This window comes from Pleurodeles waltl, chromosome 4_1 (assembly GCF_031143425.1).
Source record: "Pleurodeles waltl isolate 20211129_DDA chromosome 4_1, aPleWal1.hap1.20221129, whole genome shotgun sequence".
NCBI classification, from domain to species: domain Eukaryota; kingdom Metazoa; phylum Chordata; class Amphibia; order Caudata; family Salamandridae; genus Pleurodeles; species Pleurodeles waltl.
In genome coordinates, this window is record NC_090442.1 from 1023437032 (window position 1) to 1023453378 (window position 16347).

The 16347-nt window shown below is 42.4% G+C and overlaps 1 long non-coding RNA gene across 1 annotated transcript in view; it reads right to left on the bottom strand.

Annotated features, from left to right (window-relative positions):
* Positions 1-15646: 15646 nt before the first annotated feature.
* LOC138288613 (uncharacterized) overlaps positions 15647-16347 on the bottom strand; it is a 51324-nt gene continuing 50623 nt past the window's right edge. Inside the window, exon 5 of the long non-coding RNA XR_011202488.1 lies at positions 15647-15682. This is a non-coding gene — a long non-coding RNA (uncharacterized lncRNA). The remainder of the gene's footprint in view (positions 15683-16347) is intronic.

The following is a 16347-nucleotide window of genomic DNA, read 5'->3' on the forward strand; positions in this document are numbered from 1 at the left end:
AAAACATCCAGAGACCGGTGCTGTTGCAGCCTAGGCTAGTCCAAGTCCTCTGAGAGATGGTGAGGCCCAGGTGCTGCAGAGACTGTGGGCTGCTAGCGGTGCCATTGTAGACACAGCACCAAATGCTAAACTAAACCTACTTGCTGACCTGCCCAGACAGGGTGAGAGTGAGCGAGTGACACCTGGCCTGATACCTCTGGTATCCTGGGGCAGATGGGGATGGCAGCCACAGACATGGAAGTGCCTGTAGTTGCTTGTGCTGATAAATTGCTGATGCCCCATGGCCTCCAGGGGCTGAGATCACCTAGGACCATAGATCAATGGACACTCAGCCAGCATGGGCTTGAAGGATGCCTGTAGCTGTTCACCCCTGCTCGGCAGCGGGCTTGATGCTCGACAGTGGAGCACAACACTCCATTTCCTGACTTTTGGTTCCTGGAGAAGTACGGGAGAGGCAGGAAGAGCCAGTGTCTTCCCTTATCTTGTAGAATACGTGGCAACACCTGAGCCTTGAGGTGGTGGCACGCAGGAAGGTGAGGCCCTGCATCACTGCATGGCAGAAACCAGATACAGCACACTGAAAAACACAAGGACCCATAACTGGACAAACAGGTGCTTATTGAGGGCAGCATACAGAGCCCTCTCCCCCCCCCCCCAGCCACTAGGGAGTTATAATTTGCGTGATGTTGAGGAGCGGGAACTGGAGACCCAACTGGTAGTGGAAAGAGTCCCCTGGTGGGTGTGGTGGTCCGACCTACTGGCTATAGTGTACCCGTGTTTGATTGTGTGACGTTGACTACAGACAGCCCTCTGAGACTGGATTGTACATTTGGGGATGCTGGGGAACAGCCGGGCCCGCACCTAGTGGAACATGGAGGATCACTGTCTTGAGAAACGTGGAGGTGAGCAGGGCTTGGAGTTGCTTGATGATTGAGGTGGGAGGCCAGAGCTGAGACTACCTCCTGTCCTCCTCTTGCGACCCCCAGGCTACTGAACGTACCCAATGAATGGGTGTAGGAAGTTGGCTCTGTATATACTATCTCAAAGTAAGAGATAGTGTGCACAGAGTCCAAGGGTTCCCCTTAGAGGTAAGATAGTGGCAAAATTAGATAATTCTAATGCTCTATTTTGTGGTAGTGTGGTCGAGCAGTAGGCTTATCAGAGGGTAGTGTTAAGTATTTGTTGTACACACACAGGCAATAAATGGGGAACTCACACGTAAAGACTTAACTCCAGGCCAATAGTTTTTATACAGAAAAATATATTTTCTTAATTTATTTTTAGGGCCACAAGTTCAAGATTTGAAGAAAATACATAAAATCCAAGGTACTCCACACAGATAAGTTAGGAACTTTGAATTAGAGCAATAGCATACACAGTTTTAGTAAAAATGGCAATAAGCTATTTTAAAAGTGGACACAGTACAAAAATCAACAGTTCTTCGGGGAGGTAAGTAATGGTTAGTTTGTCAGGTAAGTAAGACACTTACAAGTTTTAGTTCCTGCATAGGCAGCCCACTGTTGGGGGTTCAAGGCGACCCTAAAGTTACCACACCAGCAGCTCAGGGCCGGTCAGGTGCAGAGGTCAAAAAGGTGCCCATGGACAACAGGGGTGCTCTGGTTCCAGTCTGCCCTTGGAGGGCAGACTAGGGGGGGTTTGTAGAGCACTGGGGGAGACAGAAGTAGGGACACAAAACACACCCTCAGCAGCACCGGGGTGGCCAGGTGCAGTGTGCAAAGCAGGCGTCGGGTTTTGAATTGGATTCAATGGAGGGACCTCACCAGCGGTGCAGGCAGGGCACAGGGGGGCTTCTCAGGCCAGCCATCGACTGGGCTAGGCAGAGGGTCGCCTGGGGGTCACTCCTGCACTGAGGTTCGGTTCCTTCTCGCCCTGGGGGCTGTGGGTGCAGTGCTTGGTCCAGGCGTCGGGTTCCTTGTTACAGGCAGTCACAGTCAGTGGGAGCCTCTGGGTTCTCTCTGCATGCGTCGCTGTGGGGCTCCAGGGGGGGGTCGTCTTGGGCTACTCATGAGGTCGCAGTCACCTGGGAGTCCTCCCTGTGGTGTTGGTTCTCTGGAGCTCGAGCCGGGGCATTGGGTGCAGAGGGTGAAGTCTCACGCTTCCGGCGGGAAAAGTGAAGTCTTTAGAAGTTGCAAGAAAGTTGCAAAGTTGTTGCTGTTGTTGAGTAGAGCCATTGCTCACTGGAGTTTCTTGGTCCTTTGGTTCAGGGCAGTCCTCTGAGGCTTCAGAGGTCGCTGGTCCCTGTCGGATGCGTCGCTATTGCAGGTTTTCTAGTCAGGAGACAGGCCGGTAGGGTTGGGGACAAAGAAGTTGTCTCTGCAGGGCTTTCAGATCAGCAGTCCTTCTTCTTGGTTCAGGTTGCAGGTATCTGATTTCCTGGGTTCTGGGTCACCCCTAAATATAAGATTTAGGGAGGTGTTTAGGTCTGGGGGGCAGTAGCCAATGGCTACTGTCCTGGGGGGTGGCTACACCCTGAGGGGAGGGGGGAACATCCCTAATCCTATTGGGGGAATCCTCCAATCTCAAGATGGAGAATTTCTAAAGGCAGGGGTCACCTCAGCTCAGGACACCTTAGGGGCAGTCCTGACTGGTGGGTGACTCCTCCTTGTGTTTCTCATTATCTCCTCCAGCCTTGCCACCAAAAGTGGGGGCAGTGGACGGAGGGGTGGGCATCTCCATTAGCTGGGATGCCCTGGGGTGCTGTAACAAAAGGCAGGAGCCTTTGAGGCTCACCGCCAGGTGTAACAGTTCCTTCAGTGGAAGATGAGAAGCACCTCCACCCAGTGCAGGCTTTGTTTCTATCCTCAGAGAGTGCAAAGGCTCTCAACCCAGGGGGGCAGAAACTCGTCTCAGTGGCAGGCTGGCACTGACCAGTCAGTCCTGCACTGAAGGATTGTGTAAATTACAGGGGGTATCTTCTAGGATGCCCTCTATGTGAATTTTGTAATAAATCCAACTCTGGCATCAGTGTGGGTTTATTATTCTGAGAAGTTTGATATCAAACTTCCCAGTATTCAGTGGAGCCATTATGGAACTGTGGAGTTCGTTTTTGACAAACTCTCAGACCATATACTTAATATGGTCACACTGTACTTACAATGTCTAAGAATAGTCTTAGACACTGTAGGGCCATGTTGCTCATGCAGCTATGCCCTCACCTGTGGTATAGTGCACCCTGCCTGAGGGCTGTAAGGCCTTCTAGAGAGGCGACTTACCTATGCCACAGGTAGTATTTTGTGTGCATGGCACCCTGAGGGGGATGCCATGTCTACTTTGCTCTTTTCTCCCCACCAACACACACAATCTGAAATGGCAGTGTGCATGTGTTAGGTGAGGGGTCCCTTAGGGGGGCACAACACATGCTGCAGCCCTTAGGGACCTTCCCTGGTCACAGGGCCCTTGGTACCACTGGTACCTTTTACAAGGGGCTTATCTGTGTGTCAGGGGTGTGCCAATTGTGGAAACAATGGTACATTTTTAGTGAAAGAACACTGGTGCTGGGGCTGGTTATCAGGGTCCCAGCACACTTCTCAGTCAAGTCATCATCAATACCAGGCAAAAAGTGGGGGGTAACTGCAACAGGGAGCCATTTTCCTACAATGGGGGTTCGGGTGTTGCCTGGAATTCGATGCCATGCCTGTGACGGGGAGCTGGAAGATACTGAGGCACTGAACAGCGTGTGATTCCCTCTTCTCAGCTGAATACTGGGGCACAGACTGAGGTGTCCAAGACTGAGTGCCCAGCCCCAGGTGCAAGCCATGTAGAACCCATGCCAGCAGGTTGGGGCCCTGGTGAGAGTGGTCCCCAGGCGCTGTCTACATGACGGGCAAGGACAAAATAGACCAATATACTGTACCAGGCTGTGCCCCCCAGGATACCGGACCGAGTGAAGGATCCAGCCCAGAGACCAAGCACTAGCCACAGCTGAGATTATGGCCACTATACAGGGGACCATAGCCACACTGGAGAATAAAATGGACTCAATCACCATCAAAGTAAACCTTCTCCGTTAAGACCTGTGTAAAGTTGTTGGCAGACTTACCTGTGCTGAGGAAGATGTCACTACCCTCAAGAAATAAATCAAGTTACTTCAAGCCACAGTGGCACGCCTTAAATATAGTGCAACACAAATAGATGAGGGTATTGAGGATGCTGAGGAGCGCTCCAGGAGGAACAATATACACCTCATTGAATTCCTGGAATACATGGAGGGCCCCTCTCCTGAAATATTCTCTGAGAATTGGATTGTCAAAACACTTAAACCTAAGCACCCCTCAAACTTCTTCATGATTGAGTGAGAGCACCTAGCGCTGGCAGCACAGCCATGCCTGGGGGTGCCCCTGAAGGGCCTAAGTGGCTGCTTGTTTATTACAGGAACCAATAGGCTATTCTATAGCATGTGCATTGACACAGCCCTCCACACTATGACGCTGAACAGATACTTATCTACCTTGGCTATACCAGAAAAAATCGAGGAGCTTTGAAAGAATTTCATGTCCGTCAAAAAATTGCTGAGAGAATAAAATATTAAATACAGCTTGATGTTCCCTGCAAAACTCTGGGTCCAATACACAGACAGGGTAAATTTTTATGAATCACAGCAAGGAGCGTCCGAATGGCTGGAGATGCTGGGACTGCACTGTGAACAACGGACTCGTGAATGGCGAAAGCTAAGTCAGCAAGGAGTGTGCCGCTCGGACAGGAATAAAGTGATGCCCTTGAAATTTCCAGGGTCCTCAGCCACAGATGGTGGGGGTCGCATCATGGTCTACCAAGATGGGAACTTGCTGGCTGAATTGACAGACATGGTGTACCAGAATTCATTCTTTCAGATTCGTATGGTCTTAGACACCCTGAGTGATAGTACTGATGCAGGATAGGCGGCAGAGGATTTGGATATTGCTATGGGATTTGTGCTTGGTAACACTTATAGCTTGTATTAACGGTTGCTGGGTCTGAGAGGAGGAGATACCGCCTCACATATTGTATGGTGGGACTTCTTGGTATTACATTGCATTATACTTTGCTAACTAACAACTTCATAACTGGGAACGACCAAGGACCCCCTCTCCTCTGGATTACAGAGTAATACTTATCTTGGCGCCTCGGACAGTATACACACCTAGAGTTAGTACAGTTATCTAGATTGTTGGGTGAGGGAGGAGTAAGAGACTGGGGTGGGGTCCAGTTCCCCTTTGGCCAGCGGTTGAGTCAGTAGGGGTTCTGTACGATCTGGCTGTGGGATGGTTTGGGGAGGGACTTCTAAGGGGATGTCACATTTTGTTGTTTTAATCTGTTGGAGATACTTCCACAACCTGCTACTACTGTTTGTTAAGATGTTGGTCATTGCAACACTCAGGCTGGGGTCCACACTACACGCACAACATCCAGGGCTGACATAGGAACCAAATACAAATTACTCACTTGGAATGAGCGAGGGTTAAATAAATCTGAGAAGCGACAGAGAGTGCATGCCTGCCTCCTGTGATATGGAATTGCCATAGCATTTCTCCAGGAGACACATCTGTGGGGGGATTGCATTAAGACCCATATTTATAGTTTTTTAGTGCCGCATTTGCGTCATTTTTTGACGCAAAAATGGCGCAAACTCACAAAATACAATTGTATTTTGCAAATTTTTGCCAGTTTTGCGTAAAAAAATGACGCAAATGCGGGCCTAAAAAACTATACATATGGGCCTAAATGTCTTAAGAAAAGATGGCAGGGACAGATCTATGTCACATCCTACTCGGTATACTCTTGAGGGGACCTGATTTGGGTAATTCCCAGAATTCCCTTCCAAAAGATACGCACACTCATAGACGTAGATGGGAGATACATTAGCCTGGCAGGCACATTGGATGCACACAAGTTATGTCTCATTAATGTTTCCGAAACTAACACTAAGGATGTTACAAACATTGGTATGGTACGGGAGGCCTCGCAGCACTACCATGAGGCAGAGTTTATCAAGGTGGGAGATTTTAATTGTGTGGTGGAGGGCATGTGAGACAGATCCCAGCCTCAATGTGGTTCTAAGCCCAATATGACATTGGAGCTTGAGCAGAGTGATCATGGGTCTGGTGGACATTTGGCATGTGCAACATCCACAGGCACTTGCCTACTCCTCCTATACAACTAAGGTAGGTACACATAGTAGGCTAGACTGTTTTTTCACACAAGCTTACCTGAGACAGTTCATAGAGGATTCAGGCTACCTAGCCCGATATATATCTGATCACTCGCACCTGTTAACTACTTACTCCTTACATAGGTTAGTACCTAGATTACGGCTCTGTCAACTCAAGGTAGAAGCGCTGAGGGAAACAGTCTTTTGCGGAATGTTGATGGATGCCATCAACCAATAATTTTAATGTAACTGGGGCAGCAGAAGCAGCAGGGCTGTGGAATGGAATATCATGGAAGTGGTCATCCGGGGTGTAAAATATGGCAACACCCATGGGTATATGCCAGATACTAGAAAGAGACCTGACACGTAGTGAGGAGGCACTGGTGACCCTTGAAAGAGAGTGTGCAACTAACTCAGAAAACCTAGGAGGCTGGGACCAAGCGCTGCACAAGGTGTGTACACTCTGGGATCAACTAGAAAAACAATCTCTGCAAACCAGTGGCTAGATTCTACACAGAGGGGGACAGAGTGGGGTGCCTCTAGGTGCGATTAATAAAGTCTGAAACCTCGGTGCAACCCATATTGGCCCTGATGACTGAATGGGGACCATAGATTCCACCAAGCAGGAAATTAACAAGGTTTTTGTGGATCATCACCAAGTGTTTTTTTACACTAGAGCGCTTGGACGTGCACCACCGGGGGCCTTAGCAGTTTTAAATGCATCCATTGCCTTGAGCAACTCATGTTTGATTAAAGGGTCCCCTAGTTCTTCACTTTCCTCCGAGGTAAGCCAAGGCAGGAGCAGCCCGCCAGATGCTCAGGAAGTTATCCCTGTACTACATACTACATACATGGAGTGCTGTGCTATATACAAAGCATCGCTGTATGTAGTACTGCTTGTTGAAATGCCAATGAAGAAATGTAAAAAAAACTTAAACAGGCATTGTATTTCCAGCTAGAGGAGCACTGAATCACAGATGAACACACATTTCTTCACCATTACCTAAACCCCATGTTTTTCTTGTAGCCCAATTGAGGATATGCCTAGACCCTTGCCTTCTTAGCATTCTTTCTCTGTCATCTCACATGACACTCTTAAGAACTGAATATAACACATTGTATTTTTCATTGGTTTCATCTCCCATATTGATTTTTCAAAGTGTCTTGTGTTGAGGTAAATGGCATTATTATTTCTAAAGACTCTATGACGTTGCAAAAATCAATTTCTGAACAGGTAAGGTTGTGCCACCTACGTACACCTTATGACATGGACATGTTAACCTTTTACAACAAAATCACTTTTACAATTAAAGTTCCATCTGGTTTTCATTTTTCTCTTAAAAGGGGTGCTAAGTGTAATGATATTCTCACCCTTATGGTAGGCTTTACATTTGTTACATTTTGTGAAGCTGTCATTCAATTTAAGCCATGGCTCTCTCCTTTTTTATAACACTCCTTACAAATTATCTTTCATAGTACATGCCCTGCTGTGTGCGAAATGTGGTCTTCTAATCATGTTTGTTTCAATGTCTGGATCACTCATCAAATGCAAGTGTCTGCTCAACAACTGTCTAACTGCTGCATACTATTTTCTGCATGCATTATGTAACTATATGCTTTATCACTCAATGTGGGTTTCTCAACTTTGGAGAGGATATTTTCTGATAGGTATTTGTTTCCTCTGCTTCTGGCTGTCTGTCTATCTGAGTAGCCACTGGCTTTAAGTCTCCATTTCATTTTTTTCAAAATGTTCCTGGTTACTACATATCCTCTTTGCTCTAATGAGCTCCCATAAGGGATACTTTCTGTGAGCAGTATGGTGTAGAAGCTTTTGGCGGGTAAACTACTGTCACCCAAAGTAGGTTTTCTTTATGTTGAAGACACTAGTTTATGTTCTAACACTATCATTTTTACATTAAGAAATTCTAGTTCCCTATTAGTGATCTTTCTGGTAAAAATGGATTAAGATTATTTTGAATTATTTCAGACACAAAACTTTCCACTCTTTCATACTACCCTCTCAGAATATAAAAAGGTAATCAATAAAAAAGACCCATATAATAATGTGGTCCTCACACCTTTCCAAGTCAGGACCATAGACAACCTGCTCCTCCTGCCAGCCCATAGGTAAGTTTTCATAGCTAGGGGCAAAGCAGGTGCCCATAGCAGTCCCCCCCTTTGTTGCTGATACAGTTAACTGCTGAACACAAAAATGTTTTTGGTTAAACCCCATATAATCCTCTTCCAGATCATTGTGGTGTATTGATACAACCTTATTGGTCTTGCTTGCAAAGTGTTTTACTGCTCTCAAACCGTCTTCATGTACTATAGTCATGTACAATGATGACACAACAGTTGCTAAGTTTATCAAGATGAAAGTTAGAAACAGCTAGCATTTCGTTTTCTATACTTTTGATTAAATGAAAAAGAATTTGACAGATGCATGTTCAGTGATTTTAGATTGTGTTGTATGTTGAACCATTTTGATAAGAAGGATACAAAATAACATGGTATTTCATGTCAATTAAACATGTATTTAGGGGTATGTATACTTTTCAAACTGGTTATTAACTACACAATAAAGGTTGTATATATATATATATATATATATATATATATATATATACACACACACACATATATATGAGATAGATAGATAGATAGATAGATAGATAGATAGATAGATAGATAGATAGATAGATAGATAGATAGATAGATAGATAGATAGATAGATAGACCAATAGTCCCGACCCTTTGAATACACATATCAGTAGGCCAAAGAAGTCCTTTAACTTATTTTGTGTTGCTTCCAATTCATCATTTACCTATAGCACTGCCCACTTTCAAGCTGAAAACAGGCTGACAAAGTAGAAAAGGAACTCTCCATTATTTTAAAAATGTGTTTCAAGAAGTATTCAATATTACCTCCTGCAGGGACTGAAACAGGCATCCCAATAGCTGGAGATAAAGAGAGAAAAAATAAAATATAGACACTTCTTTGATTGTCATGTTCTTTAACCCATTTCAAATATGTTTCTCCTATGTGGTTTGACCAGTAAGACAGTTATCCAGCCCACAAACAATGCACAACTTCACCTAGAAGACGTTAGTTGATTACAATACAATATGATATCTTCAAATCTCTTTTTACAAGATGTGTACCAGAGTACAAATATATTCAATAGTAAAATAGGATCTTAATATCATAAAATAATAGGTAACATTTAACATATATTTATCCATAATCATACTTTGTTTCAATTACCCCACCACCATGTCCAGCTTTTAGGGACAAGCCTTTTCCTTAATCATTTCTACAATATCAACATTTTGGCTTCAGCTGCCCATCTTCTTCATTCGTCTTTACCTAGCTAGAGGCACATGCAATGGTCAGAGATAAAACTGTTTTATAATCCCCAAACATATCATATCATTTCTGACTCTTTTCAGGATTTCTCCATTTTCTTCTGAAAACAAATTTAGAAACGGGTGTTGGTGTACACAAAAACTATTTTATCTTTTAAGAGGAAAGCAGGCTGTATTTGTATCATCTGCCTTTAGGGCCCTTCAGGCTGTCTTGGTTGCTGCACATAATTCTTTAGATGTGACATTTGGGAGCTTTTGGAACTACCATTATCCAAGCATTGTTTTTCATCTTAATCTCCCACCAGTGAGTTTAATCGCAAATCTGGAGTACATTTACACATAAGTATCTCTGGTTGCTTATTTGCATAACACTCCTCTGAAACGTTCACTCTCACTGGCAAATGTTGGCTTCTATAGCTTTGTCCAAATCTTCACTTAGCAATTGCTTCCAACCATCTTGGTGATCAGCTTTGGTCATCTACATCTACCATGGTTCCTTTTTGTGAATGCAGGTATTATAAATGGTGCTTATTATTATTAGTGTTTTTGGCGGACATTTGTAGGCATAGGAGGGCCATATTAAAAGCTTTAAAGTTTACATTTGCAGGAGACCCGGTTTAGCTTCATGAAGATCTTATGGAAATATATTGTACCCCCTCAGTATTGTGGCTGAAACCCATTTATGTGGGCTCACAGGGATATTTGCTTCTATTGAGGTCTAGTTGGTAACTATAGCATTTACGAAACCCTAAACAGCACTTTGCTGTGTCTGTCTGTGCAATACAAGATGTCTTCCTCTATTCTTGGATACCTGGAGTGTCTTCTGATGCCCACCATCCCTAAAAAGCATTTTTTCCAAATTCTATTTTATGCCCAAAGTCCTCATTAGGGTTTTTTCTTTGATGGGGTGGTCTACTAGCAACTCATTGCTATTGATGCCTATTGATGATGCTGGGTACAATCACTGCTTCTAGGGCTTCTTGCAAAGATGTTAAAGGTGGCATTCTCCCCTTCAACTACCTTTTTCAGGCACCATTTCAAAAGTATTTTCCGCATGATGTATCATGGCTCTTTTGAGCTCTTTGAGATTACGTCCAAACCCCTATATGTCTCTTCTGGTTGGGGTCCTTCCTCTGAAACATCTTATATGTTGGCCCACATTACAATTTCTGGCTTCAGTTCCTCCTAGGCAATTTCAAAACCTACTGCTAATTAAGAAGATGAGCCTCAACATGAGATGCTGTCAATTGCTTTCTTGGCAATGAAAAGGTTTAAAGTAGGTGTAATCAACCAACTCATTGGACTCCTGCTGTGGCTAACTTCTTGGTGATGCTGGAGGTTTATCTCAACTGAAAGACCTGACCTCTGGTTCTTCTCCAGTATCTTAACTTATTTTATGTTTCAGGCAAATTTCCTATTTAAGTGTTGACTCTGCTAGTTAATCCATACACCACTATTCGTATTTCTTGTGGATGGTACAACTTGGAGTATGCGGGCCAAGGACTGTCACATGGTTCCGAAACTAGTCAGGTAAGGCAATTCCCCTAAAAAGAATAATGTCTCATGTCATCCATATAAGCTTGACACTCTCATCTAAGTTTCATGGCATCCACTAATAACATTAGTTCTAACAAATGTAATCCTAAAATAATCAATTACAACTGATTAAGCCTTTTTCCTTGGAAGGCAGCGGGTTTCCCATAACCTCCAGGCGTCTGTCATGCTCTCTTGAACTGTAGATGCCCCACCTTTGCCTCAGCAGTCAGCACGTCCAAAGAAGACGGTTGTCCAAACAAAGTGCGTTTCAGTATGCATATCAACACAGCCTTAAGTCACCTCAGTCTTCACAGAGGTCTTTCCTCTGCCTTCCAGCTTTTACAGCCCCTTCAGGCTACGTGCAAAATTAGGTACATTTCTCAGTACCAATAAAAATGCTGCACAAAGAGGGGTTGCAAAATTCAGCTTAGTTCAGAAGCATAGAAGCAGTTTACACACGTTATAATGGTGTTGGGCAGTAGTAAAATACGAGTTAGGTCCTCTGTGTCTTGTTAGTGTGTGTTGTTGAACGTCATTAGGAAATGTGTGTACATAGAATATTTATTCATAAACTGCTATATGAATTTAGGATGGGCAGTGGATGTCGGAAACACAGACGAACATCAATGTCTCCTTTTGCTATGGGTTGATTACCGTATTACCGTATTACTCCTACCCCTGCATGACATGCCTCGTTATGTTGGTGGGGAGAAATTCACGGCTGAATCCCTGCAATAACAAATAACAAGAGTGGAAAAAATACTTTCTGTTTCAGCTACCTCCATTAGCGAGATCATTGCTGCTTTTGATGAGCCGAAAACCGTCATCTGTGTAGATCTTCATTTCCCTGCAGCACTTACCATGGGGTTGGTACCAGTCTCACCCAGAAGAAAGCTGGTACCAGAAACTGAGCCAGAACATCTTCTGTTGGAGCTGGTGTTCTACGCGTTGGTCAGGCATGTGGTGCTCCCGCAGAAATCAGAAAAGAATGTTGTGCCCCTGACGTCATTGCATGTAGGCATCTGACCTCAATGCATGGCAGGATTGCACTAAATGGCTCTGCATGGCAGTCGCCTTTGCAGTTTTGCTTTACACACTACCGGTATTAGGACTAAGTACATACATCTAACAGTTCCTTTCAGCTTTTTTCAGACTAGATATCTCAACGTGTAAACATAAATCTAGATGTTTGCCCCTCAGTGGAGCAGACTGATAATATGTGCACCTACATAGTCTTCTTTATGGTTTTCTTATATTGCCATGGTGCACAGAAGAAACAAAGTGCTGCACAACTGCACTGAGTTGCAGAGCCTTAATTGAACAATATGGACATCACACCTTCTATTTGATGACATGATGGTAATGTGATTTGTGAGATCCAGTATTTCCACCAAAATAAACTGCACATTGTCTTACATGCAGTCATGTTGTTCAGGTTGTTATCAGTTGATGCATGGACTGTTTTGGGAAAATTACATTCCTGCTTTCCTTAATGATATTTTAGTGTTACAGATGAAATGGAAGAAGTACAGAGAAAGGCTGAAAGAAGCATTGGGGCTTTTGACAAAAATGGCTTGATTTTAGATAAAAACAGATGGGAATTGTTCATATCTGAAACTGAGTGCCCGGGACATGTAATTTTGGCAGGAAGGAAGTAAAAGGCAAACATTGCAATTTGTTGCAGAAGAGACACTTATGCTTTCCAGTAGAGACTAAGGGCCAGATGTATCAAAGGGTTTTACCCATTCTGTGTCTATGGGAAAATGCTTTAGTACATATGGCCCTAACGCCCATGTTTATATTTTTTTAGCGCCGCATTTGCGCCGCTTTTTGATGCAAAATCGGCGCAAACTTATAAAACACAATTCTATTTTGTAAGTTTGCGCCAATTTTGCGTCAAAAAACGATGCAAATGCGGCGCAAAAAAAATATAAATATGGGCCTAAGTGCTGTCTTTCCTCTATCTTTGTGATTTCAGTGCTCAATTAGTCTGAATTGTGTCTCAATTACTGAGCCTTTTACCGTTTTGCAAGAAAATAAGACCAAATTTGTCTTGGGAGATGATAAAGTTTCTTCCTTGACCTAGATTGAGGCCTAATTAAGAGCTGTTTGATGTGCTCAAATAACAGTCACTTGTTTCAAGCTTGCCCATGCACGTAATTGTGGAGCTATGGAGCAGAGTTCACCCTCAAAGGGAATAAACGGGAAACACCTTGGCCTTTGAATTGGGCACTTAGAAACACCAGGAAAAAAAGAACTCATGAATTAGGAGATGCTCGTATGCACATGGGCATTTTTAAAGTTTAAATTTATGCATGGAATTCCAATTTCATACTTAAAACGTACTGCAAACTGATGATTACATTTTTGGGGGAGGAAAAAATAATAATCCTGCAAAATATAGTGCGCATTCAACCGGGCTTGGAAGAATGCTCCAAGAATGCAAATTCATGGTAGATCAATTTGAAGGTTGAACAATAAGTCAGAGTGTGATAAGCTGAAGAAAGGTAATGGATTTTTTTGTGGCCTTCGTGTACATAAGTGATAATGATTGCATTACAAAGCACAACTTGAGGTGGGTTTGGCACCAAACCGTGTATATGCATAGGGTTGTCAAGAATGTCAAGAAAGGTTGGATAGAAGAAAGGTGTTTGGTGAGAGAAATGTACATTTATGCTAACTTGTCAAAGGTAGACTTCTGATGCAGGAAGAAATCGCAAAGTCACGTTTTTCAGTTCGACGTACAGTGACAGATCTTGTCCACAAAGGGCATTTGGGGCTGAACCTTAGCAAAAAGGCACTAACAGAAATGTATTGGAAGAATTAATTAGAAAGGATAATACAGGACAAAACAGTTGCTAAAGATTTACCTGTAAAAGATCAACTATATCACCAGAATTGCCATACACACCTTGTGAGAAGTTATGTTAACTTTCTTGGGACTTTTCACGTTGTCACCCAAGATCAACGTTTAGTCGGTGGTCTGATAGAATATTTTTCACAAGGGGTAGACACTACACTTGTAAAGATGTGCAGCCTTCATCACCACCAGCAGAATCTGCTTGTTGGAACGGGCTAGTAGAATGATACAGCATAACAAACACTATGCCATTGAAAAGGATGTTGTCAGAAAACATGTTTAACAGACATTTTTATGAAAGTGTTACAGCACATTTCACCACAGGGGTTTCCCTGTTTGAGGCTTTGAGAGAATGACTGAGTATTACATGTATGGCTCCAAGACAGTTAACTGGAAGGTCACTCTGGTTGTAAAGTCAGAGAGGGATATGATGGGAACAATAAAATGGGCAGCAGAAAATGATGGAAAATATAGAATGCTTTACAATTTGTTAAAAGCAGAGAATTCAAGACTGGCAATTGTGTGAGTATCAAATTCTGGAACGATGTTTGGAAAGGTAAGCTAAAACATATACCAAAGGGTGTGGTGAAGGAGGAATCGGGGTCAGCTTGAAATAGAGAAAAAGGTGGTAAAAGGAGGGACTGACTGAGTTAAAGTTTGATATCCTTTGTCAAGGCCAAATATGTGAAGAAGGAAAAAGGAGGGGTGAAGCACAAAAATCATCTTGAATCAAGAAAAGCTGTACCTGGAAAATAAAATATGTTTAATTTATTCTTTATTGCAGTACTTTGTGCTTAAGTGTTTGTCTTGTGTGTGTCTTTGGTTCATCTATCTTGCTAGAGTGGGTTCTGAAACTTTATTAGATAACTTTTATACATAAAGTTTATTTATTCTTAAACAGCTCTGAGAATCTTATCTTAGAAATTATATATATATATATATATATATATATATATATATATATATATATATATATATATAATTTCGCTCTCTCTACTGACTGCCCCTCTAAGATTCTCAGAGCTGTTTAAGAATAAATAAACTTTATGTATAAAAGTTATCTAATATATATATTTGTATATAGATAGATAGATATCCTTTTGCTGTGATTAATTAAAGAGTGATACTTCCACTTGCGACCTCCTTGCCTCTTTATGGTTCAGGAAAGAAAACTCCTTAAGCAAAATTGTTCCTTTGTATCTTGGAAAACATTTTTTGGGTAGGTAATTGAGGCTTTCTCCCTATTACTATAAGAGACGTTTTAAATTTATTTTTATTTTTTCAAAATAGTTTTATATTTTTAAATATATGCATTTTAACTAACAATTATGTTCATGTAAACCACAAGTGATATTATATTAATTATCCTCCCATGTACTGTGTTTGACATCATCTGTAGCATGATTTATTCAGGGATGTGGAACTTTATTTTCTGCTGGAATTGTTTTACTATTAAAAGGATTATTATAGGATAGCGATCAATATATGATAGCAAGTTGTTGCCTTCTAGTTCCTGTCCAATCTAGTGCAGGCTACCAAGGGGCACTAATGGTATTTAGGCAATGAACAAGCTGTTTATCATACAATTGTTTAATATTGAATGGAATGAAAATAGAAATCCACTTAGACATGATTGTCTTGAAATCCCGAAACACTTCTAAGTAAACACAGATTGCTAATGCCTAATATAGAGAACCTGTTGTCCTACATGATACAGTCAATGTTATCATATTCACCTGTAGACAAGTCGTCATCGTCACTCACGTGGGTCACTGGGAAGAAAGAAGGAAAGTCTGGTTAGATGTTTCTTTTGCATATCCTATAATATATAAATGTTTAGTCTGCACTATGAAACTTTACATTTTCTTCCCTTCTTCATTTTTTGTAATTTATATTGTATTCATGTTTTTGTTCAACTTGACAACTACTATCTTGAAACTAGTCATGACCAAGAACACAAAGTTAATTTGCTGATCTTATGTCCAAGATATGCTATATGCCTGAGTAATTTAAATGTGTCATTCAAATCTCATATCTTCCTCATACAGTTTGCACGCTGTAAAGGCCAGCCATAGGATGTTTAACAAGACTAGTACTATTTTTGTCATTCTCCCTTGCTCTGACTTAACTGTCCTAATAATCTTTCTTCACTTTCTGCTCTGTGAAATAAAACCTTACGTCCATTGCATGTTACATTCCACTTTCTTTGTAAAACCATTTGTTGAGTAATAAAGTCTGGCGATCAATGTTTTGAAGAGCTACTGCTTGCCGTGGTCAAGGGTTGGGATGAGGGCACTGATGATAGGATTTCAAAGGATCAAAAGATTTGGGGTACAGACGTTCATCCATTGTTGGAGTTACAAGCACCTGGAGGTCATTCAGTATCAAACAGAGGAGCTGCTAATTTGGATTGTGTCTGGGAAGGAGAGGGTGGAAA